This window comes from Camelus ferus, chromosome 8, assembly GCF_009834535.1.
Source record: "Camelus ferus isolate YT-003-E chromosome 8, BCGSAC_Cfer_1.0, whole genome shotgun sequence".
In the NCBI taxonomy this organism is placed as follows: domain Eukaryota; kingdom Metazoa; phylum Chordata; class Mammalia; order Artiodactyla; family Camelidae; genus Camelus; species Camelus ferus.
In genome coordinates, this window is record NC_045703.1 from 48870431 (window position 1) to 48894855 (window position 24425).

Here is a 24425-nt window from a genome sequence, read left to right on the forward strand (position 1 = left end):
CAGTGTTTACAGGGTCAAATCCACCCCTCTTGGAGTACCCCAAAATCTGTCTGGATCTGGACCCTTACTCCCTATTCAGGTCTCCCTCTAGGAGAACCCTCCCCAGCAGCATCATGAACCCGTGTACCTCTGTGCTTTTGCACTTATGTTCTTGCTGCTTCAAATGCCCTTTATTCTAAATATTTCCACAACCCTGAAGTCATTCCTCCTGCTGCTTTTCCACTTGGCCTCTACACATCCTTCAAGACTCAGCTCCTAAGTCCTCTTGTAAATTTCTCCCTGGTGTCCTTGAATGGAGTGGGCACTCCTTTCTTCATGCTATCTTATTATATTACATAAAACCCTTTTATATCATATATTTAATTGTATTATAATCATCTACTAACAAGTATTCTTTATCCCCCTACACTGTGAGTTCTTCAAGGAAAATAATTATTTTTAGTCATCTTTGCATCCACAGAATTAGCTGTGACTTAGTAGCAGTCAAGGCATGTTTAAAGGATGAGTGAATGAGTATATGAATGAATACATGTGCTGGGAAATCCAGGAAGGAAGCTTACCAGATAAAAGGTAAAGACTTACATCAACTCATTTTTGTGAAGCTGATGGGTCAGTTCAGCCTTGACCCTGTTCCCACACTTGATTTGTTCATTTGAGTACTCATTCATTGATTTAACAAATATTTGTTGAGTGCCTGCCATGTTTCAGGGACTGGGCCAGGCATGGAAGGTCACAAATCATAAAATATACTCCTACTCTCAAAAAATGTATAGCCTAGAGGGGGCATCAGATAAAATATAAGTGCCATCAAGAGCCACAGGAGGGACAACAGAGCAGTGGGGCAGGATGGACGTTGAAGAAGGGCATGGTGTGTCCAAATGGGGCAGGCTTCCTTGTAGAAGGGCTTCCTGAGATGTGTCCTGAGAGGCGAGCATGGTAACAAGGTAGAGGAAGGCAGAATCAACCAAGAGAGACTGTTTGTGCAAATGCTATGGAGAAGAAGTGTGCTGTAGTTAAGTGAAATGGACGTAATTTGAGGCATAGTTGTTACAAACCCAGGCTCTAGAAGGCAGACTTCTATGGAAATTTTAATTCTCTACCTGTGTGTCTTTGGGAACACTACAACTGCTGTCAAGTGGCATAGTAATAGTAACTACTTGGTAGGAGTGCTGTGAAAATTAAGTAAAATTAATCTAAAAGTAAGTGAAACAATACTTGGAAGTCCTTGATGCAGTATCTGGAGCATCATGAGTTTGATGATAGTGATAATGATGATGATTGCTGGGGCTATAACATGGAGGCACGGTACAAGACGAGTCTGAATAGGTAGGCATGGCCCAGCCTACAAGAATGGAAGAGAATTGTCTACAGCGTGCCATGGAGTTTGGAATTTAATCTGTAGAAGCTGATAGAAAATCATGGGAGAATTTTAAGCAATAAAATGCTAAATTACCAGATTTGCATGTTAAGATCCCCCAGGCAGCTGTACGAGGGACAAAATCAAAATTAGCACAAGATGATCGATGACAGCTGGGTGGAAACAACAGCTGGGGGAATGGTGAGGAGATGACAGACCGCGGAGATGTTAAAGAAGTAGAACCAAGTGGACTTGGTCCCGTACAGTTGTCGGAGGGGAAAGATATGGTTGAAAAGGACCCTTAGATTTCTGGGTGAAGTAACCAAAGTGGGAAAACCATTAGCCAAGAAAGGAAACACAGGAAATGGAACCAATTTGAGGAGAAATGTGGGTTTCGTTTCAGATGTCAAGTCTCAGGATAAGGAAGATCCAAGTGGAGCTGCACGTAGGCTATTAGTAGATGAAGTCTGGACTTACAGATGTGAAAAGCAATAGCATATTATTTATCATTACTTGAAGGTATAGAAATAGACTTGTTCATCTGGAAAAGCAACTAAAGCCTGAAAAGAGGAGAATTGAAAGAAAACAAGAGGAACTTTAAAGGGACAGGCAAAGGAAAAAAGGGAAGGGGAAACTAGTGTATCTTTGCGTGACTATGTCATGGGGGAAAATATCTTAAGAATAAATCCCCCTCTCAAGAAGAGACTTTGAGTTAGTTTTAAAGATGGCTGGAAGGATTCTCTCCTACAGTTTTATAGCCAATTCTATTGAGAAAAAAATCTTAGCAGGATTGTTGAGTCTGGGGTCATTTACAAAATGGTTTAGAAACTGCCCTGTATCAGAGAATAGATCTGAATTAGCCAACTTTGAGACTTCATTTTGGCAAAAAGAAGGTAGCCATGTTTCTGCATAAAAATCTCGAGATAATTCTGGAAATAAACAGAATGCCTTATACTACAATATGAAGCATACTTCATTTAGCTGGAGAGTACAGAAAGCGGTGGGGTGCTGAAATGGTTCAAATGGTAAAGTGTATGAAGAACGTTGGCCTCTAGAGTACTTTAAATGGGTGATAACCATAAACACTCAAGTTGTGGGGGAACAATGAAATGCGGGAGATTGGGTTCATCAATCAGGAGATGGAAAGATAGAGGGAAATATATAAAATAATCCAGCAATATTTTTTCATACTCTCTCACCTAGAAACTAATTGTGACAAATTTTATTAACATATTCTGATGTATTTAAGACATTCTAGGACTACAGATACACATTATATGTAATATACAGGTAATAATTTTATTGCACATATATATGCTAAAGTTCTCTGGAGATTTTAATTCTGCCTTCTGGTTCCCCTATCTTACCCCCACCCTCAACAATCACTCTTCTATCATATCTCTGATTTTATCATCTGTTACCTTTACACACTTATACTATATGAAGTAATCTTGCTTATTGATATGTTTTTATGTCTATTTCTCCCCATCACTCACTAAAGGTGTTGAATGAAAGGAATAAATGAAAAATTTTTTAATTCCATTTTTACCAGAGAGGACTCCCCTGATCACTCTGCCTAAAATACTACCCCTCTACATTCCCTCTATCTTTATCTACTTTGTTTTCCTCTTAACATTCATCATCATCTGATGGTATTTTGTATTTCTTTATTGATTTTGTCCCTCTTTCCCCCCGTCGACACATGAGTTCATCGGCAGCAAACTGTTATGTTCACTGCTGTATCATATCCCCCGCCCCGGCATGGACTAAGCTCTCAAAGAGGTTGTTTTACACAAGTAAATTTAATTAGAAAGTAAATTTAAATTAGTGTCTGGATGGCACAGTGTAGCCAATCCACACATGTCAAGTTCTCTCTATGCATGTAGTACATGATTTTTCTCCTGCCTTCGTTGTGATGGAAGTAATGACAGGAGCATCCCCATTCCATCAGTTCTGGGACACCCCACCCCCACCCCAGGCATTGTGATAAGTCTGAAGCTTACAGCTGGTGACATTTGTTGAGTGTCCTTTTCCCTTTGTCATATGCTCTTCCCTATTCCTCTTCCTACCCCACCCCAGTGCACCCACCCATTCAGGCACTCGTGGCCTCAGGCCATCTCCTGTCTCCCAGGGCTTCAGGTCCAGGCTGGACTCCCTACTCTGGACTTTCACCTTCTTCTTTCATAATTTACCTCACCTCTTCTCAGGGAAATGACAGCTACTACAGGCATCGCTGTGCTCCCTGTGTTAAAGCCATCACATAGTTTAATCTGCATGACAGCCCTGTGGAGTAGCCCATGAACATCGCCCCTCCTTACAAGTAAGGAAACAAGCCCCAATAACTTGAATAATTTGTAAAAATAGTACAGTTTTCTAAAGGCCTGGTTTTAAGCCCAGATATCTCTAACCTAGGAGTCGGTATCTTTTTGACCATCCCCACTGACACGTGTTGAAGACCAACTAAGGTGGCTATAGCTGGGAATGGCTTAATGCACTCTTTCTCTTAGGGAGAAAGAGGAGGGAAACGTTCACTGTAACATGGCATTGCCAGGGACCCCATACCTTGATGCAAAGGAGTGCATCTCTAATGGTGGGATTTGTGGGCACTCTGGCAGATCTGTGAGATTCACAATCCTGAGCAGGGAGAGAGCTTCAGGCAGCTTCCTTATAATCTCACTGTGTTGGAAACCACCTTATATGCATCTTGCCAGGCCTGGAAAACAGAGCAGAAAGCATTTAATGAATGACTTGAGGCTCCACCTCCCCAGCTGAGTCAGATTATCCACCAGACTCATGAGAGTCCAGTTAGAATAAACCGGCTGATCTGAGCACTAAGCATTTCCCAAGTTATGAAATGCAAGCAGATCTCAGAGATACTGCAGATTCGGTTCCAGACCACCACAATAGAGAGAGTATCACAATAAAATGAGTCGCATGACTTCCTCAGTTTCTCAGTGCATATAGAAGTTATTATTAGGCTACACTGTAGTCTACCAACTGTGCTGTAGCATGTATCTAAAAAAATTTACATACCTTAATTAAAAAATACTTTATTACTTAAAGAAGCCAACCATCAACAGAGCCTTCAGTGAGTTGTAATAGTAACATCAAAGGTCACTGATCATGGATCACCATAACAAATACAATAATTTTTAAAAGTTTGAAATACTGCAAGAATTACCAAAATGTGACACAGAGACACAAAGTGAGCAAATGTTGTTGGGAAAATGGTACAAATAGACTCGCTCAATGGAAGGTTGCCGCAGACCTTCAATTTTTTAAAAAATGCAGCATCTCAAAGCACAATAAAATGAGATGTGCCTTTACTTCTACGGCCTTTTATGCCTCTTATTATTTTTTTCACTTGCCACAAGATACAGACATCTAAATTTCAGAGACAGGAAAAGATCTTCATGAGATCCAGCCCTAAACTGTAAAGCTATCAGTTCTGCTTTTACTTTATTCATGGGAGGTCTTGTTTCATTGGAACATTTTTTCAGCAAGGCCTGATCGAAGAAGACTCAAGAAAGAATCAAAATATTAGTGGGTTTTGGACCTTGTTCATTTCTTCCCAGGTGAAGGTTGTGTCTGCACAGTAACACCCAAAGGGTCCATTTTTAACTGGATCTTTAATGTCATACATGTGCGAACTCCTTCAAAAAAATAAATAACTTCTGAGATAATGTTATGCCAGCACTGTCTAGTCAATAGCTCTCTTAAGTGTTGCAACACACTTACAAGGTAGGTTTTTTTTCAATCCTTCATTTTACAGATGAGGAAACTCAGGGTCAGAGAGGTTAAATAACTTGCCCAAGGTCACACAGCTAGTAAATGGCAAGGTCAGGATTTCAACCCAGTCTGACAACATCAGAGTTCTAAATTTTAACCAATCCACTTAATACAACATACATCATTATTGCTAACTGGTGAGCAATCATTTTGCCTTGTGCTCCTAATTCATTTTATATCTCTTATTCAAAACTGCCCCCTCTGTTGATTTTACTTACTGGTGGAAATAATGAGGATGGAAGGGAGAAGACACCATATGGAACAATTAAATAAATTTCCTAGCCTCCAGCTCCTGGATTTCCAACAAGAACTTGCCCAACCCTGTATGCTTCAAAATGCATAGGGTTTTATCTCCTGAGTTGCTGGCTCTCCACATTACCAACTAACTTACATCTTAAATGTGTTTGTTTTAAAGTGGCCACTAAAGATTAAATCCCCTGAATGAGTCCAAGATAAAACACAGAGTCATTCAGTTCTAGAGAGACATAAAGCAGCTGCGACCAGGAACAGGTTCAGGGGAAATTGATCAGATGAATTCACAGAATTGGAACAGAAAACACATCTGAGAAGTGAGAGAGAAGACTGTCAGCTCGCTTCCCTAGAGAGACCTTGAACAACATTCTAGACTTTGCCTGAACCTGCTGGCAGACACTAAGATATATCTGGGATGATACATAAGTGAGCGTCACAAACCATTGGGACTGGTTGACCCTGACACATGCAGGCACCCCTTCTGTGATTTTTCTAGAGCCCCTTCTATGCACTCAGCACTATGATCAGAGTCAGGAATTCCATGGTGAACAGAAACAGACAAGAACTTTCCCTTCTTGTGTTTACCGTTTTGTGTTGGAGACAGAACTAAATCAAATAATCTCACACATGAATATATCAATTCAAATCCAAATAAGTGCAATGAGGCAAAGAAGCTGGACTCTGTGAGAAAATGGAATGAAGGCCCCATGGAAGACTGACACTTTAATAGAGACATGAGCAGGTATCCACCAGTCAACAGCAGATGGAACTCCAGGCAGAGGGAACAGCATGTGCAAAAGCCTCATGACAGCAAGGTCATCACTGAGCAAGAAGCATCTTTGTGCAAATTAGAAAAAAGGCCCCATTTCCTAGAGGCCCTTTGCTTCTGTTGGAAAATTGTTATAATTCACTGGTTTTGTTAGAACAAGTCTTCACTGTCAGCTTCCAAAAAACTTGTTTATACAATTCTACATTATCTGGACTGTCAATTCCAGTATTGGAACACAGCCCCCAGTATTACAGCAAATAGCCACATTTGGCTATTGAGCACTTAAAATGCAGCTAGTCTAAGTTGAGATGTGCTCTAGATATAAAATGCACACTGGGTTTTGAAGATTCAGTGTGAAAAATACATATACAACGCCTCAATTATCTTTACATTGATTGCATGTTAAAATGGCACTATTCAGATCTATTGGGTTAAATAAAATGTTGTATTAATTTCACTTGCCTCTTTTTTTTTTTTTCAACATGGCTACAAGAAAATTTAAAAGTCCCTGTTTGACTCAGGTCTGTGGCTCGCGTGACATTCTTACTGGCAGCATGGGCATGCCCTTTGGTGGAGTGGCCTTGTGTAAGTGCACAGCCTGGCAAACCATATCCTGAGTGGCTGGAATGGACCTGATGAGCACAGGAAATCAAAGGACAGTGGGTCATTGTTACACTGAATGCGGAGAGGAGGGCAATGCCAGATAAGACAGAGGCCAGCTGGTGCCAACTCCTGCTTTCTATGCCTGGAAAGTTCAGTAAGGTTCATTCTTTGCCTCATGTTCACGGGTGCCTCTTTTGCTTTGAAGTTTGTCTCAGTAGTGATTTATTTTAAAAAGCACTTACTGAGCACCTCCTGTGTACTGAGCACTCTGCTAGGAGCTATAGATGCAAAGGTGAACAAGATATCTCTATTGATATAGGGTGTACAGACTGTAGGAGACACAGGCAAGCAAGGGGACCATCAGGAGTGTGAAAGTCCTGTGCTGAGCCCTGAATGCTAAATACTGTGTGCTGCTGACGGTAGAGGAGCTGGGCGAGAGAACATGGAGAACACAGCAAAGACTGACCCCTCCTGAGAAAAGCATATGCCGTACTGTGGGCGTGCGCCCAGCCCTGAGCGCAGCTCCCTGCAGGGTGTGGCCAAGATATACAGAACCTACAGCCCACCACCCCTCCGCACCTCCCTGGATACCTCTCCATGGCCAAGTGAGGATGTTTCTTTTCAGTGGGAAATCTGCATAACTCTCTTTAGCATTCTGGATGAGTATAGTTTGTCTCTTATCATATCTTCAAACCAGTAACTTTAGAGATTCAACAAGAAAGGGCTAGTGAAATCTTCACTTGAGAACACTGAGGGTTGAAGCTGGGTAAACCAGAGAGGAGGAATTCTAGAGACCCAAGCCTTAGGGATGTGAAGCCCCAAACAAACCTCTTGTCCTCACTGCCACCAACAAGTGTTTCTATTTATATTAAAATGAATCTGAAGAGCAGTAATAATAATAACATCAACTATACTAACTGTATACCAGACACTGTGCTGCGCCAGATACATTTATTTGCTCATTTCTTCTTCTTATAAAAGTAATAAAATGGGTAGAATAGTACCTTTTTTACAAGTGGGGAAACTAATTCACAGAGAAGTTCATGATTGGCCCAATCTGCTGGTAGGTGGGGAAAAGATGCAGCAGAAGAGCTGAGTACAGGAGAGAGAGGGCTCGCTGTAATCCCGGAGAGGAGGGCTGCTTGTGAGCTGGCTGCACGTACACGAGCCTCAGGCTTTATAAAGCTTGGGAGGAGGACCCCCTGCTTCCCACGGCCCCTCCACCTGGAGAGGCCTTTCCAGTGGGTTAGTGAAGGAGCAGGTTACCCCACTATTGTTTCTCACCTCTCAGTCCACATGGCATGTGACTTAGAGTTCCAGCTGCCAAATATGTGTCTAGTTTCACTTGTTACCAAAAAAAAACTAGTTCTAAAGAGAAATTAGAACACTAAAATTATTTTTTAAGTATTCAAAAAATGGAAAGTAAATAGATCCTTATTTCTAACGTATTACTGACTTAAAATGAGGATTATTTGAAGATATTCAAAGTGCTTCATTTTCCCTTCCTTCAGAGATCAGTCTGTCTGATATTAAAAGCATAAAACAGTATGAAAAATTGTTTTAAAGGCTCTTCCTCACCAAAGACCTAAATTGGATGGCGTTGTGTGCACACATTAACCTTCAAGGGCACGTGCTTTGAGATAGCTGCCAGTGTCGCATCATAAGTGGGCTCCAAGCTTCCTCCATCCGGCCTGTTGGGAAGTATCAGGGAGAGGACAAGGCGTGTCCACACAGACCAATGTACAGCAAGCAATGCCTGTGTCCCTTAGCTCTGAACACATAGGGGCCAGAGCGGGCTGACGTCAGTCCCAGGGTTGGCACGACAGCCGGGTGGACTAATCTGCTTGTGCAAATAACCTTTGCTGGAGGCCCAGCTTGTGCCAACGTTCAGACTGGGTCACCCTGAGCTCCCGTACCCACGTGGTCTCCCTGATTATTTGTTCAGGATCCTGCAGTGACCTGGCTAGAATTCAGACAGAGCACAGCACTGGGGTCCCGCCACTGACTCTGGAACCAGACAGCCCAGTGAGGAGCCTGGCTCAGTCGTGCCTGAGCTGCGTGATCTGTGTGATCTGTCCTCCCAGTGCCTCAGTTTCCTCATCTGTAAAGTGTGGGTATAGCCAGCACCATCTCAGGGGGCTGTTGTGTGGAATAAATGGGTGAACACGTGTCAGACCCTTAGAACAATGGCTGGCGCACAGCGAGCAGGAGGTGCTGTTATCATCCAGAGCGTGACAGGACCCTCACCTTCAATGCCACTTTCCACCAGTCCTCATCTTGAGATGACACACTGTCTATTTTTTTATTTAGATATCATTCACATTACATAAAACTCACCATTTCTAATATACAGTGTTTGTAGGATACGTGCTCTGTGTTGTGCCATTGCCCCCGCTGTCTTATCCAGGATGTTTCTTATCACCCCAAAAAGAAACCCCACCCATGAGCAGTGCCTCTTGAATCCCCTTCCCCATCCCCTCCATCTTTCATCTCTGTGGATTTGCCTTTTTGAGATATTTCATATAAACGGAATCTGAAAATATGTGGCCTTTTGTGAAGATGACACAATGTAAAAGCAGCCTTTACACTTCAGAAGCAGAATAAGAGCCCCCCTCCCCCAACAAAAAAAATAATGATGTGTCAGCTGCATTTACTTGCCAACAGCCCCTCAGTGAGCCGCCAGCAGGAGGCTCAGCTTGACCTGGGCTTTTGAAATGGTTTAAGCCCAACAGTCCACTTTCTATCCCACGTCACACAGCAGAGACGCAGAGCAGCAGGCCTCTTGTTCCAGCCTCTTTCTTCTCTGGTTTGTCTACAAAGATCAGCAGAGCACCCCCGATGACTAAGTCTCATTACCAACCAATTATCTCCCCTGGCAGGAGACTTAACTCCTCCAGACCTGACCTACAGGAGGAAACTGATGATAAACTTCCTAAAATGTCAAATTCTTAAGCTCGCAGAAGCCCCAGGCTAGGTAACCCTCTGGGCTTAAATCACACCAGCAGCAGCTCCTGCTTTAAAATATACTGAGGTTGTGTCCTCTGCCTGAGGGGCGTTCCTTAATAACTTATGAGGAAGAAAACCCCAACATTGCTCTGGAGAGAAACAAATAATGCAGAATAAAGGATGTCTCATACTCATTCCCAATTTGAGAAGAAGACAAAGGTGCATTTTATTAGTTTCTCAAATCCCTGTGATCTGGAATACACTGCAGGCAGAGAACCACAGGACAGAGGGGAGGAAGTCGATTTACACATCCAGCCATGCGTTCACAGAAGAACACAGCATCAATCTCTGGACTCTCCTGGTGGCCAGAGAGCCACAAAGAGCCATGAGGAGCAGCTTGCCAATCCAGTCATCCCAATCAATTAGGGGTCTAGTTTGAAGAAAGCCCATGAAAGATATACGTTCACAGAAACCATGCAAAATTAAATTTATATTTTGTAGCTGAGTCTTTTGGACCCCTGAGTATAAATTACTGTTACTTATTGTTATATTATGATGATTGCATTATCCAACCATGGGACTATATAATTTTGTTCAGAACAGTGCAGTAAAAAGAGCTGTGAACTTGGCCCAAAATACTTCGAGCAAATCTTTTCTTTTCAAGTTATTGTTAATCTTTATTGTTACATTTTATGTCTTTTTTGGGAAGTATCTGTGTTTTGCATATTTTAATAGGCTACATATCTTTTATTGTTGAATTTCAAGAGTTATTTATATATTCTGTATACAAGTCTTCTGAAAGATATATTAGTTGCAAATATGTTCTCTCAATCAATGCTTGTCTTTTTATTTCCTTTTTCTTTTCAAAGCTTTATTGTTGCTCACCTTAAACTAACACAATACCATATGTCAGATATATCTCAATAAAGCTGAGGGAAAGAAAGATTTTTTAAAAAGAAAGCATTGTTTGGCAAAATGGAGAAAAAAAGCTTTTATGATGTCTAATTAGCACACAGAATTTGCAGATGTTCAATGTATACATCTTAATGAGTTAGGACATATGCATATACCCATGACACCTTTACCATAATCAAGGTACTAAACATGTCCATCACCTCCAGAAATACCCTTGTGTCCTTTTGTGTGTGATTTTGTTCGTTTTGGGTTTTCTGTGTGGTAGGAACACGTGAAGATCCATCCTCATAACATATTTTAAACTGCACAATCTTGATTCACTCATTCAATATCCCTGTGACCTTAGACAACTCCTTCTGTTTCTTTGTCCTGGACGTTTTCGATGATCCCCAAGACACCTTCCGCTCTAAGAATCTGTCAGCGTTTCTCTCACTAACCCATTAATGTGAGAATGTAGCACCAATACCACGAGCAGGACTAACGCTTTCCCCTAGTCAGACTGAAGTTCAAGGAGGGGAAAGTAAATGGTAACTTCTGGCCCGCTGAGCTCCTGCTCATCATAAGGGGTTTGAGAATTGAACAAAACTTCTGGAACACCACTGGTCTTTGGTCAAGTGAAGGTATGATTAAAATGGAAAGTATTTTTTTTTAATGTCACAACGGGAAGAAAGAATACAGGTATACTTAATCAGCCTTGCTTTTTAATTGTGGCTTGTTAAAATGTTCTAACATATTTTTAGAAAAACCAACATCCTTCTGAAGCTCCAAGTGGGCCAACAGTCAAGCAACAGAAAAGAGCCCGGAACATCAGCTGGGGAATCAGTCCCTGAGTAGCAGCGAGCTTATTATATAACGAGCCCAGGATTGGGCCCCACTGTACGAGGCACTCGCTGCCCTTCCCTACCGGATGACCTGGGAAAGCCCGCTTTGTTACCTGAGGGGACTCTGACTTTTGTGCCAGTGGCTGAGAGTCCTAGTGCCCTAGAGCCCGTGTGGTTTCTCTGATTACGTGACTCCTCAGGCTGGCTGGGATTTCTTTCTTCTAGATTAGCCTTTTTTATCAAAGGACCCAGTGATGGTCTCTGGACTTTCATTCCTTTATGGCACCGAGGCTATCAGCAGCCGTGAGGTCACATTAAGACTCTGGCCAGTCGAAGCAGCAATACGAGGTCTACTGTACACAGTGTACCTACTCCTGAGGCTGGGAGGTGCCCTGCTTTCTAACTTCTTTAGAACGGAGATTCAAAAGCACACTGTAAAAATTCAGGAACAGATCTGTAAATCACGCATGTGCTTAAACCACCTTTTGGAATTAAGGAAGTTTGAGTTTCCAGTTTCTAAATGGTGACCTATAGCCATAGAACTCACAAATTAAAAGCAAATCCTAATCCATCTGGGCTGCTTTTCTAGCCCCAAGATTTTCACATGGTTTTGTTTCCCAATTCACTTGAGCCAAACAGGAGAGATCAGCTTTCAGCTTTCGTTACAGTCAAAACGTTTTGCAGGAGCTGACAAAAAATTCTCCTCATGAGGCAGATAAGAGGGTCCACACAATGTCAGAACAAGGTCAAGCAAACTTCAGGCTCAACACATCTGCAAATGCTCAAAACTGAACGTCTCATTTTCTTTACTTGTTTGTAAGCTTCTCGTTTTTGGAACAGCCCCAGTGGGCTGAGAGAAAATGCTGATCATGGCTAGACTGAAAGGAATTAGCGTGTCAGGGAAGAAATTCACCCCAGGTCTGAAGCCAGTCCCTCAACAATATTTATCAAGCACCCATTAAATGACATCTAATTTGCCACCTGCAGAGAAGCTGCTGCCGCCAGGGCTAGAAAAACACAACAGTTTCTCCTTGAGACCCTCCCCCCATCCCCTGAAGGACATGGGTGGGTGTTACCGTTTACAGTGGAGCAGGTGGTGGAATTTTATGTAAACTGGTCTCTGCTTTTCAAAGAATCAGGGAGATCATTTTTTATTGAGCATGAGATGAGAACAGTCAACAATTCCAGAGTAAAGGTCAATAGAGGCCAAGTGTGAAGTCCCAAACTGCCTTTTCCATGCTTTTTTCACGACTCTGCGATTCTCACTACTTGGAAATTCCTTAAATCGTTTTTTCCCCTCTTGGGAAACGTTACTTGCAAGTACTGGAGTGATTTGACATCATTATTTTAAGAGTACATTCAGGGGGGCAGCGTTGATAATTCAAAACCAGGCCAAACACTGGTGTGCATGTTTCTCTGCTGAGATCAGGGATGCTGCCTTTCGCTTTTTCAAAGCAAAGAATGCACTGAAAAATGGACAGCCCAACAGACACCGAATACAAAATGAGACTGGGTACATCTATTTAGGCCAGGGTTTCTCAACCTCAAACTATTGTCACTTGGGGCCAGATAATTCTCTATTGGAGAGAACCCCCCTGTGCATTGTAGGCTGCTTAGCAGCGTTCCTGCCTCTCCACTACATGCCAGCAGCTCACCCCGAGCTGCAACAAACAGAAATGTCGTGGCCGAACAGCCTCCGGGGGCAAAATCACCTTTGGTTGGCAACCTCTTATTTAGATGGAAAAAGACTTAGGGGAGTGGTTTGTTTGCTTGTTTGGGGGAAGAAGAGGAAGGGTAGTGTGGTGATTAAGTCTGCTAAAGGATCTGAAATGGATTTCTTTTGTTTTTGTTTTTAATAATTGCATAATATTTCACTCTGTGTCTATATACTACTTTATTTGACCATTCCTTTGTTGGAAATTTAAGTCCTTTCTATTTTTTTAAGAGTGAGTTCATTGTTTTGGGGGTTGGTTTTTTTTTGCATCTTTTCTGACCACAATGGTATGAAACCACAGAAAGAAAAATGAGGGAAAAAAAATGACTACTTGGACATTAAACAACATGCTACTAAAAAAAAAACAATGGATCAAAAATTTTTTAAATTAAAAAGTTAAAAAAAAACAATGGATCAGTGATAAAATCAAAGAAGAAATTAAAAAATACCTTGAGACAAACGACAATGAAAACAATGAAATGGATTTCTAGCAATCAAAATAACATTCTAAATTATACAAAGGATAGTAAGATTTGTATAGAAAGCTAGGAGTTTCCAATCTAGAAGCTCTGTTAACACATCACGGTCTTGTTTTGGAAGCTCCTAAGGAAGCAACTGACTTATCTGAAGGAGTGAAATAAATTATACTCTTCTTAAGATACAGTGTTTTCTAGACTAAATAATCAACTAAATAATAATTAAAACTAAATTCTAGACTAAATAGTAAAGCTGGTTCAACTTTTGCTTTGGATGTTCTACAACATATTGCTGATAGAATGAGAAAAATTAAAACATTAATTTCTTAGTTTTCTGCTCTAAGCCCACAAAGCTGATGGCCACTTTGTTAATCTCTGAGGACCTATGCTACTTAGACAACTGTGCTTCATTGTGTATATTATAGCTATAACAGATAAGATTCTGTATGTAAATATTTCAGCAAATCTAAAGATCTGTTTGTACCACCCTCCCCTCTCCCCCCACCCTCAAAACACATGCAACACACATTCTGAGCTTTATTAATCTAACCTGTTACTTTTAATCTTAACCTATGGCAGTGATATTCTTTAAAAAAAAATCAGGGGACCTCTTTCTTCTAATAATTTTCAGACTGAAATTCAAGTTATGAAACAAGACATCTCCCTTCTTCTCCCCCGGAGTGATTCTTGAAGCAGATTTTAAACCACTGATCTACAGAAGGAAATTAAACTTGTAAATTTTTAATTATTATAGACAACATGAGGCATAATGATATAAGAAAGGTTCATAAGCATTTTAAGGTCAAAATGACTACCTTTCTATGTGGCAAATTCTCAATTAGCCTCATAAAAAAAAAAAAAATTAATAGTTTCCAAAGACAGACATAGGCTAACATAATAAAGCAAGAACAATTCTCTTACATTCTTAAAAGAACAAACAATACTGCAATGAAAATTCTGTTTATTGTACAAAACTCTTATTCCATGTATTTGGTTAGAAGTGATTATTAAGTAACAGTTCTCTGCTGTGAGAAGCCAACTCTCAATTCAAAACCTCACAAGAACTACACCAAATTCCTATCTTACCAATCCGTGACTCACCAACCTGTGTTTTAGCAGCTTCTTCAGTGTCATCATGGCCCCACAACTTTAAGCAATCAGGCCACCACACTGTACTTTGGACATTCCTACAGATGTTTGTGTCTAGCAGGAATTCCCACCTCCTGGTCCCCATCAAGTCAACTGCTTTGTTGTTTTGTTTCGTTTTTTTTACCCTAACTTCAAAATTCACCTCAAGTCTTTCCTAAGTATTTCTTTCTGGAAAGAGCTCTGCCTCCCTTTAAGATCCCTTGGAATCTCTGCATTGAGCTGAACTAAATCACTGCCTTGCCTTTGAACTCTCCTGGAGTTCTTTCAGTGATAGGTTAATCACAGGATTACACCTAAAGAACAAATTCTTCAAAGGCAAGATCCTATCTTTCCCCTTTATTCCTTACATTTTGTCCATGGACATACAATAACTTTTCAAAAATGTGTGCTAAAATGGAATTGCATATATATATATATTTTAATGAATTATTAAGAACCCAGGTAGAAACAGGCCAGTCATGGAAATAACAGCTCACTTACCTGACAGAATACGATTAATTTTATGTGTCAACTTGACTAAGCCACAGAGTGCCTAGATATTTGGCTAGACATAATTCTGGGTATTTCTGGGTTAAGTTTCATTCGCTTTAATGGTAAACCCACATCTCCATAGGAAAATTTAGCTTAATGGCCCAGAACCACCCTCCATCTGAAAATGCTGGTTCAATGCTTACCCAGTTTCCAAAGTGTCGAGGAAGAGAGGGGAAAAAAACCAAGGGAAAATAAGGGCTACTGACAAATTTGACAACTAACTTTTGAAATTATTTCCAGATTTAAATAAAGTAGCAGATGCCCTCCTAAAATAAAAACAAGCCACAAGGAAAAAACGATGTATGCATTTTCACAAAGGAAAAAAACAAATCCCTCAGTAAATAAAAGATGGCTAGTAGATACAAATGAAATGGCAGCTGCTTACAATCTTGGCACAGGGTCAACCTCCAGGCAGATGAATGCTGAGGGTACACAGAGTGAGTGCATCTCAAATCCGAGACAAGGGCACTAAAATTGGCTCACTCCAAAGTTGCTCAAGCAGGCACAATCCTTCATGCTCACTGGTGTTGATAAATGCAAGCTGCAGGGGGCGGTGGGGGGAAATGCTAGCTTTTTGTTTTTAATGCTTGCAATTAAGAGAATGGGTTGGTTTTCTAAAAAGTCTTCAGGGCTAATAAATTTCATGCTCATACAAAGGAAAGACAGTTTTAAAGTTTGTTTTACTGAGACTGGGAATTAATTTTGGTTTACACCGATTGTACCTCTTTAAGGAGCAGCAAGCTTCCATCCAAATTTCTTTGTAACTTAACACAGCTTCCTTAACAGCGTGATGGGACAATAGCTATTTTGTCCTCTGCCACAGTCATACAGATTATATGATTATCATTTCCATCTTCAGAATCTTAATTTATGAATGAAACATTCACAACAGCCAAAGCCAGTCATGGCTCGTGCCTTCATTCCTTTCAAAGACAAGGTGTTCTGGGGCAGAGAGAAATGACAACATGGCTTATTACAAGGGACCCAGTTTCTCTGTCCTGGCTGCTGAGCTATCGCAGAACAGGATCGTTGGGTCTCCAGCTCCTCTGCTATCGACCTGCACAACTGCAATTACCGAAAGGAGAGCAGGCAAGTCCTACCTTCTCCCCAGGGGGATGTAAAAGTGGCGGCACTCTGTTGAGAAAGGTGATACCATTGAGGAGTGATGTGTTTAGCCTTGTTATAAATCTCCCTGGGATCAACCTAAACTATAGAAGGCTGGCCATGCTTCTGTATTTAGTAAGTGCTATCTCAGGCGTACTTTCATCTTGTTCACTATCAGAGAGCCTCAGGGAAAGGAACGGGTGGGCAGAGCTAGATCTCCAGGAACAGGAAGGAAGGAAGAAAGATACAAATGAAATTTATAGCAGTGATCAATCACAAGGCCAACAGAAGCGGTGACAATCTTCTATTAGAATCTCTCTTCGCTCCAGTGTCATCACAAATCACCCACTAAAATCAGCCCTTCCCTGTCTCAGAATAATGTGCATGGTGGACTTGTAAAGTAATGAACTTGCTCCATATACCCCACATATTTGTGTAAACACATTTTCAGATTTTATATATACACATACGCATGCAAGCATATGCCACCGATTCTCATCATTCATGGTAGTTACATTCTATAAAGTCATTGTGAACACTGAATTAGCAAATACTGAAGCATTGCTCCTAAGGAGAAATACAGGGTATACAGAGTTGGGTTTCTGCAAATCTCAGGTCAAATTTTCATCAACCAATCAATATAGAACCTTGTTTTATGAGTGTATCTGTTTAAAGGTGCCTCATTTCATATATATTGTTGACTCATTAACATTGAACTCACAGCCCAAAGCACTGCAACTCATGACTGAAGTTTATCTAACATATGTATTTTCTCTGTAAGGCACATCAGCCTTCTTGCATTTTACAACACTAAGTACTTCAGCACTCAGCTTAGGGGCTGTTTTAAACAGGGAAATCACCAATGAAAACCACAAAAATGTGAAAAACGTGGCACTGAATAAGCCAAGCAAAGGACGCTTGTATATAGCGTGAGAGCTGAAACGAGAAGGCAGAGTTTACTCTCAACGTGCATGATGGGAAACTCAAATTTGTCACTATTCTGTGCATGTCCATAAATGACAGTGAAAGCACTGTGAGTGTTGACTTGGGGGCTACAAATAAATTTTAGCCAGTGGGTGAATTCACAAATATAAAATCTGTGACTAATGAGGATTAAATACATATGTGTGTGTGTGTTTCTATATATTTATATTTACAAAATCGATGTCAGTATAGTTAGATTATGATTCAGTCAATATTTATTGATGCCTACTTCTCGCTGCAGGGTCCTATGGCAGATGCTTAAAGAATGCAAAAAATGTAATTCATAACAGCTTCCCTCCAGGACTGTATAGATTATTGGGAAGTCAGACCATTTTTATATAAAATGATAACCAGTGAGGTCAGGAGAAAGCCAGTGTTGACTGCATGATGGAGACAGTACACATTATATAAAAGTTATGCAGATTTTACTCCTGTTATAGATATTTCATAAATTATTTTCTACATAGACTTTGGAGGGAAAATAAAGGGTTTAGATCTGCACTGACCAACTATGGTAGATGCTAGCCATGTGTGGCTATTAAATTAAAATTTAATTAAAGTAAAATAAGTTATACTAAAAATTTCATTCTTCAGTTCCACTAGCCACATTTCAAGTGCTTAATAATGACATGTAGCTAGTGATTTACTAAACTGGACATTGTAGATATAGAACTCGTCCATCAGCGCAGAAAATTCTATTGGACAATGCTGATTTAAATCCTCTAATTTATATGAGTGGAAAACAGCAAGCAAAAAAATCACAAAAGGCAAAAATTTCCCATTTGGAATTATTAAAGCTATAAATTACACAGAATATTTTAGGTTTTACTCTTACACACCTTGAAAAGGAAAGTTTTAAGCCTGTCGTTTTCATACACGGGCAATACTGGATGGTGACAGCCCAAAAACACCACAAACTTTCCACAAGGCCTTCAGATAACAAGGATTTATCTATGATAAACAGAGAGCAATCTTCTGACACTGTGTGCTCAATGAGGGTTTATTACATCAAAAAGAAACATATTCTATTTTTCTGACTATTGCTCCATCATTTGTGCTAGTTAAGTCTCTCAGAGAGGCACTAAAAGTTCACATGTACTGATGAGCCCTGGAAAATGAAGCAGAAGACAGAAGTTTGATCACAATTCTATCAATCACTTATTATGTCAAATTTATAACACAAGGATCAAGAACCTGGGTTTGAACTGTGCTTTCATTCATGTCTATGGAGCTACCCGAGTGCCCCAGAAACTTCCAAATGTCTTCTCACCCACTCTGGGGTCCGGGAACCTCCGTAGCATCTCCAGCTTAGAATACCCCTGCCACCAGTTCTATGAATGACAGCCACTTTAGGGGGCAGGGAGGAGTTCTCCACAAGGTCCGCAGTGCCCAGGATTTAACCAGGAAGTAACAAACAGATCCACTCAACTGTCAGAACCCCCAAATAGAAGAATATTCCATGGTATGTCAGTTCCCACCCTTTTCATTTCCAAACTCCCTTCTCACTCCCGTCCCAGCTTAAGATGGATTTCTCCTGTCTGGGGAGTCAAGGGCAAAGAAACAATTCTGGAACATCAGCACCATAGTCTATTTCGGGTATCTTTCTCTCTTGCACTTGGACATGTAGCATTTAAGTTTAGAAGATTAAAAGCTTGCTGTCTTTGTTCTCAAGGACAGTCCAACAAACTCCCCAAATCTCCCAGCCCAGCTGGGATATGGTTGCAAAAAGAAGAAAAGAATATCCAGGTTGATTCTCAAGTTTATTATCCCACCACAGACACCGACCTGCTCAGTGAATGCTGCTTTATTACTGGAGCCAGTGTATCAGGTTGTCCCAAACCTCAGCCATGTCCAGCCCATTATCATCAGTAGCCATAAAAGACACAAAGGAACTAACTTGGAACCAGAAAGGCATATTTGTTCAGATCAACATGACTGATATACTTGAGGTTGAGTGGTTTGACTTTGGATACTTCCTTTTATAGTGTACTTTAAAAAAAAGATTACTTAGTACAAAAGAAAAACAACAACAACAACAAAAGAAAACTAAAAAAATAAATACACCAAAAAATAAATAATTTTTAAATTAAAAAAAAAATTACTTAGTTTAGTCCTGAACTTCTAAATTTACCTTCAGAGACTGCTTAAGAAAGAAACTAGAGAAATAGAGATTACGTTCTCTGAAGCTTATGGGAAATGTTCCTGTCTCTCTGTTTTAAAAAATAACCTGACACATCAAGGAGTTATTTTTTTCATATGCTCCATCATTCAAAAGAGGTTGCCAGCCTCTGATAGATTAAATTTTCAGAAAGAAAGAATATAAACAAGATGTGGTATATTTATACAATGGAATACTACTTAGCCATAAAAACTGACAACATAACACCATTTGCAGCAACATGGATGCTCCTGGAGAATGTCATTCTAAGTGAAGTAAGCCAGAAAGAGAAAGAAAAATACCATATGAGATCGCTCATATGTGGAATCTAAAAAACAAAAACAAAAACAAACAAACAAAAACAAAGCGTAAATACAGGACAGAAATAGACTCATAGACAGAGAATACAGACTTGTGGTTGCCAGGGGGGTGGAGGGTGGGAAGGGATAGACTGGGATTTCAAAATTGTAGAATAGATAAACAAGATTATACTGTATAGCACAGGGAAATATACACAAAATGTTATGGTAGCTCACAGAGAAAAAAATGTGACAATGAGTGTGTATATATCCATGTATGACTGAAAAGTTGTGCTGAACACTGGAATTTGACACAACATTGTAAAATTATTATAAATCAATAAAAATGTTAAAAAAAAAAAAGAAAGAAAGAATATTGATTCCGTGTGTGATTAAATTAAAGCACATTAAATTAGGAACTCAAGGAACTAACTAACCTGCCTCAACTAGTACTAGGAATTCGACACACTGTCCTAGGAACAAATGTTCTTCAAAAGAAAGGACAAATTAAAAATTTAAACAAAGTCCTGATTGTAAACTTTTCTGAATGTGCACTTTTTTGTTATGAAAAATGCTTTTTTTTAATTGAATGAAAAATTCTTTAAATTCTATAGTGCTTTACAATTTTTAAAAGTTTCACACACAATTTCATATAATCCCATAATAAGACTTTTCCCCCCACCCCTATATTGTCCCTCCCTCTTCCCTCTCCCCACTGGTAACCACTAGTTTGTTCTCTATATCTGTGAGTCTGCTTCTTTTTTGTTTTATTCACTAATATTTTGTATTTTTTACATTGCACATACAAGTGATATTATACAGTATTTGTCTTTCTCTATCTGACTTATTTCACTTAGCTTAATGCCTTCCAAGTCCATCCATGTTGCTGCAAAAGGCAAAATTTCATTCTTTTTTATCGCTGAGTAGTATTCCATTGTGTGTGTGTGTGTGTGTGTGTGTGTATGACACACACACACACATATATATATATACACATAATATATATTTAAATATGATAGTAGCAGCAGTTTCATTTTACTGATTTCTAGTAAGAGATTCCAAGGATCAACTCCTTCTTCAGGTGTGATATTTTGCAGGAAGCAACAGACTGGAGGTTTGATCAGTAGTTTTGGTGATGGGACATTCTGATTCCTCATATCACTCATTTGGGAATTACAGATGGGCAGAGGTCACATGGGGTGACAGTGCTGTCAAAGGAGGAAAAGATGCTCTTTTACCAAACTATGATTATGTGTGTACATGCCTGTGCAAAGCAGGTGGCCTAAATGGACATTTTCATCTGCTTCTTTTTCTCTTAGCCTCTGAGCACAGAGTTTTAAGTTCACAGTCCTTCAGGGACATTCAGCCTCTAAGCCCATGGTGACCACTATGTGAGAGAGAAGAACTGAATGTGCTCGGGGCTCCTCTCCTGCAGGCTCCTGGGGAAAGATATTGTCTCTATGTCTGAGTCACTGGGGTCTATTATACCTGGCATCCTTTAGAGTAGGATCTATTAATTGATTGATTGATTGATTGATTGAAGTATAGTTGATTTACAATGTTGTGTTAATTTCTGGTTAGAGTAGGATCTTAATGCTTACTATGGATGATTTTCTTTTTTTTAATATACATATTTTATTTTTGTTTAATTCTTTGCTTTGTTTTTGGGGGAGGGAATTAAATTATTTATTTGCTTATTTATTTTAATGGAGTTACTGGGGATTGAACCCAGAAGCTCATCTGTGCTAAGCATGAGCTCAACCACTGAGCTAGACACTCCCTCTATGGATGATTTTCTTTAAAAGAATGTATAAAACATTACAATTACAATAACATAGGCAAGCATAATAGGGGATGATTCTATAACTTATACAAGACTCATATTTACTTTGCGTACATACCTTAGTGTATTTAACACACCAGACACAGCGTTTTTCACTTTCTTCCTCTTTGGAGGTAAAATTACTTTTAATACAAATATGAAATGAAATAAATAATAATGGACAGAAAGTAAATGCAGACAGTTACCATTTTCTTTTACTGAATTCTGTATATCTTGCCAATAAAATTAATGAGTGATTTTAATAAAGCTGAAACAGCCACAAAAGTTAAAATTTACTTTAATTCTAAATCCTACCATTAATGTAATGTTTTCTTTTCTTTTTTTCTTTCAGTTTTAAGAAAATTAACAATTTAAAAGAATAAAATTCTATTTTTAAAGTATTAGTCAAATTCAGAAAAATATTTCCTACAGGAATTAAACTTGTGGTAACCAAACAAAAATATTACACTGCATAGCTGGCACTGTTTTGCTGTTTCTAATTTAAACACAAATTAAAAACAAAATGAGAAAAAACAAAGAATTGAAAGAACTCAAGTTCTGTTTCTTCCTCTTTATAATCTCTCTATTATCATTATTTATATCAACTCTACTGCTTAAAAGCAGGAGTACGCAGTACCCCAGGAATTGGAGACACAAACTCAGTCAGAAGCAGGCTAGAACAATTCCAAGCCATTACGAACTTATTCTAGACACAGGCATTTGTAGCTAAATCCGCATGTGCTGGAGCCAACAAGATAGTTGAGAATTCTCCACATTGACTTCTATGTAGAATTGAATTCTATGTAGAATACAATGTTTCTTAAAGGACAAGTAATAAATACATACAAAGTTAGAGATATATATATACTGTTAAAATTCAGTACTAACCATAAAAATTGGAACTTAAACCAACAACAGAACTTTTTCAAGGAGCATTTCATCACTGCCATTGTTTAGAATTACTAGCACATGGTGATGATAAAAAGCAGACTAACCCATAGCCACGTTAATTACTGTTTTTAAATTCCCTACAGACAATGCCCTTCCATACTGCCGCACAGAGGGCAAACTGTTCCTAGCGCCCCACCCTCAGAACACCACCGACTTCTAATAAAGACTCTACAACAGTATGTAATTGCAGAAACTGAATTTACACACAAGTTTAAAAATACCGGAATGAATTCCCAATGTTCCGTCATTGGATTTTTGACAGTTTCTTTATATGATATAGAACATGCGGGAGATCACGACTGGCACGTCTTTCACTTCAAGAAGTTTGGTATTAACTTGAAATATAACCAGTTTTCCATAATAACTTCTGTTACTCCTTTCATCCTAGAATTTTTCTGAACACTTTTGGAACCTATTTATATTTTCATTATGGGCCATGTTAGGGACTTGTAAGTACTATGGCTTTAATGTTTGCTATTTACTATATCTATGTATTCTCTCCAAAGTTTGTTCTTTTAAGCTTTAAGGGCTGTATCTTGGGTTCTGGATTCCAAAATCTGATTACATAATTTTGGTCACATTTCGGGTATATATTCAGAGAACGTCAAATGAAACCATGTGGGTTGTTCTATCATTTTCAAGTAATTTTTCACCCTCCCACCTCACGTTGCTAATCAGACATAAAACTGATTTGAGAAAGGGGAAAAGTAAACCCTCCAGCAATAACTGAAGTTTGATTTGCAGCAATAAGCCAGCACATTCAGTAGTTTAGAGACCGTGACAGTGTACCAGGATTCTGGAATCATGAGGCTGCCTTTAATTTGCATTTGAAACCTGGAATGATCAAACAGCAGTGGTACCTTCCACCAAGAACACAAACACACCTGTGCTTCTTATTTGTGTTCACCTGCTAATTAATAACCCCATCTTGACTCTCAATGACTTTCCCAACAAATTGCTTTACCATAATGTTTTAAACTATTAAATTCCCGCTGTAGTATAAATGTATTCATCCCAGTCTGACTACAGCTGGATATAAACAGTGGGATGCTGGGGCCGCCTTGTACCAGCTGACGCAAGAGCTGATGTTAGGTAGCATCTCTTCCCAGTTTATGTTCAATGATGTCACGCTGGTGGTTTGAAATCGGCCACAGTGGAAATATTTACACCACAGAAAATGGCAAATGCTACAAATCAGGGCTTCCCCCACCAAGAAAGCTGGTTTTTAAACATTTACCAGCACACCACTGGCTATATACACAACTGTTACTACTCACACAAGTAACTTCATCCCCATTCTTTCCCAGCCTGGCTGACATGTGCCTGATGAAAACCACAAGAATGCATATACATGAATTTATAAGCATGAATGATTTATGTATGAATGACATAATGGTTTATATGAATGAATTATTCAAAAGGAACATGCATTCACCTAGAGATCAGTGAGGGAGACCTAGGCTATATTCCCTCTCAGTAAGGTATGCAGAAGGAAAAAGGACAGTGAAGTTTGCCAGAATACATGATACTGCTTTAAATATCTAATATAAGAAAATAAATGTCCTCTGAGCCATGAGTCTGTATCAGTCAGGGTCCTAGCATTGGCATTCTCAAACATTTAACTGAGAATAGTTTAATGGAAAGACTGTTTGCAGAAGGCCAGGTAGAGTTGAAGAAAATAACAAGGAATGGGGAAGTACCCAGGGACTAGCAACTGAAGAGATCAGAGCTGATACTACTCCTAGGTCTGAAGAGAAAAAGGGAGAAAATGCTCTTCCTGGAACC

General features: G+C 39.6%; 1 long non-coding RNA gene across 1 annotated transcript in view; it reads right to left on the reverse strand.

Moving 5' to 3' along the window:
- LOC106730096 overlaps window positions 1-24425 on the reverse strand; it is a 92013-nt gene that overhangs the window by 61153 nt on the left and 6435 nt on the right. Inside the window, exon 5 of the long non-coding RNA XR_004322009.1 lies at window positions 3920-4070. This is a non-coding gene — a long non-coding RNA (uncharacterized LOC106730096). The remainder of the gene's footprint in view (window positions 1-3919; window positions 4071-24425) is intronic.